We start from the raw sequence: 2,542 nt of genomic DNA, 5'->3' as shown, positions 1-2,542 counted from the left end.
TACGTTTCTTGTTGATTTGATGCGTATATCTCAATACTTATCCAACATCTCATGATGTGATTGGATTCATCATAGTCCATTTTTCATCCAGAATTGAAAACTCAAATACTTCTTTGTGAAAGAATAGTATTAGCTCGTCATTCCCAATGAGTAATGAGTTATAAACTTTTACAAGATGATTGCTCCCACTAAATTCCATGTCTTTACATGATAATTTCCAACTCCCACTTAATTCCACATGTTTTGTAATTGACTACTCAATTGAAACATTTCAAGAATTGAAATATATTGCTTTGCTAAGTTATTAAGATAAAACCATATATGTTCCCATCATATCCTTTCAAAATACCTATTTTGAAAAGGTTTCAATCTTCAACCTTATGGAAAGAGATTTTAATCTCTAACTCATTCATCTTATAATGATGCGCGGCAATGTCATCAGATTAAATGTGAATTATATCTAATACACGTCCTTCAAAATACCCTTTTCGGAAGGAGGTTTAACCATTTCATTTTCATAATGAGGTTAAGTAATGACATTAGCGTGGTTAATACTTAACTTAGCTATTGTGGATATCGGTATATCAATCCTTGCAACTTCTAGTCATAAATCTCATTTATTTTCTAGGATGTAACTTTGATTCATTTAGGCTCTTAAGTAAATATCAATATTTAAACTATTGGTCAAAATTTATCATAAACTAGTCAATTAAGACTTTACATTAGTCATTCTTCTTCCAAAACTTTCTTTTGGTCTCCTCGTGTAGTTATCTTGAAAACATATTCTTTTGATTACTTCACTTGGTCTCTTTTGTCATGTAGATCTATTCGAGACCATAGATCTCATCTATTCGTGTATACTATATAAATAGATATACCTTTATTCAAATCATTCTTCCTTGCGTAGATCTCATTTACACAAATTTTTCTTGATGTTCTTTGTGTCTTCATTTTTCTCCCACTCTATCTTTAGAATGAATACACTAGAGATTCAAAGATAGCTTATGAGACACAAATAATGATTTTGAAGTACAAGGAGGACTATCTCATAGGTTGACTAATTTTTTTGAATTTGATAAGTGTACTTGGTGATTGACATTCCTTTAAGAGAGTTCATCAACTCAATATCACTTTATAATTGATCATATACAAGCCTTAAGCTTGTGGACATATAATGAATCCCATCATTGTAGTTGGCTATTAGATCACTTTAAGTGAATGATCATATGTTTCTATGAGCAAGCGGGTAAAGACGAATTTTAGAACAAAGATAAAATACGATAAAATGGGTGACTTGGGTTGCAAACCAAGCCACCATTATCCAAAATACAACCAATATCCAAAATACATTTCCATGTCGAACACGGAAACCAAAAGGTTCTAAAATCCGAAACATAAATTAAAATAAGACAATAAAAAGACAAGCTTCATGGAAGCTACTCCTAGCTTCTCGATGGTTTCTCAAGCTTGCTTTTCTTTTCCCTTGTCTTTACTTGGTGGAGGCCCTATTTACAATAAAAAGGGGATACATTATCACAACTTTGTATCACAATACCATAGTTGAATTAGAAACATAAAAGAAAGGATAGTCATTTACCTACTGGAGTGATCTTTCCAGCTTTGATGTCACCAAGATATTTGGAACAATTTCTTTTCCAATGTCCAACACCATTACAATAATGGCATTTATCAAGAGGACCCTTCTTGATTTTGGAAGTGCTAGCTTCATAAGTCTTAGCTTTGGTGAAAGTGGGAGCTTACTTCTTACCCTTCTTCCCATTCTTTTTGAACTTCCCCTTACTCTTGGTGCTTATGTTAAGCACATCCTTGAGTGGGTTAACATTTAACCCCATGTCTCTTTCGGCTTGCACAAGTAACTTGTGCAACTCTTCAAGAGACACGTCCTTGTCTTGCATGTTAAAATTCACCCGGAATTTAACATATGCCTTGACTTTGGATAAGGAGTGTAGAATCCTATCTACAATGAGTTCTTTGGGGATTTCAACTTTTTGAATCTTCAAAGTCTCGACTAGCTCCATTAATTTGAGCACATGAGGGCTAACCTTTTGGCCCTCTTTAAAGTCGAGATCAAAGAATGCCGCGGTCGCCTCATATTGGACGATCCGCGGAGTTTGTGAAAACATTGTCACAAGCTTAGAATAGATTTCATTAGCGGTGCCCATTTTAAAGGCTCTCCTTTGGAGATCCGCCTCCATCACAAAGATCAACACATTTTTCATTGCGGCGGACTCCTTATGGTAAGCCTCATATGCTTCCCTAGTGGCGGCGGTCGACCTAGCATTAGGATCGGGTGGAGAGGCCTCGGTAAGGTAACGAAGCTTGTCGTCATCTTGGGCGGCTAGTTTGAGTTGGGCATCCCAATCGGAGAAATTTGACCCATTCTTTTCAAGTTTACAACGATCCATGAAGGATCGGAGCCATGAAGTATTAGTGAGAGGCGTGGCGATGGTGTTTGGATTGGCCATTTTTTATGAGAAATAAAAGCGGTCTACAAAACAAAATATAGAAGGAATAAAACATA

This window comes from Silene latifolia, chromosome X, assembly GCF_048544455.1.
Source record: "Silene latifolia isolate original U9 population chromosome X, ASM4854445v1, whole genome shotgun sequence".
NCBI classification, from domain to species: domain Eukaryota; kingdom Viridiplantae; phylum Streptophyta; class Magnoliopsida; order Caryophyllales; family Caryophyllaceae; genus Silene; species Silene latifolia.
The sequence above is the reverse complement of the archived record's forward strand: the minus strand, read 5'-3'. Positions refer to the sequence as shown.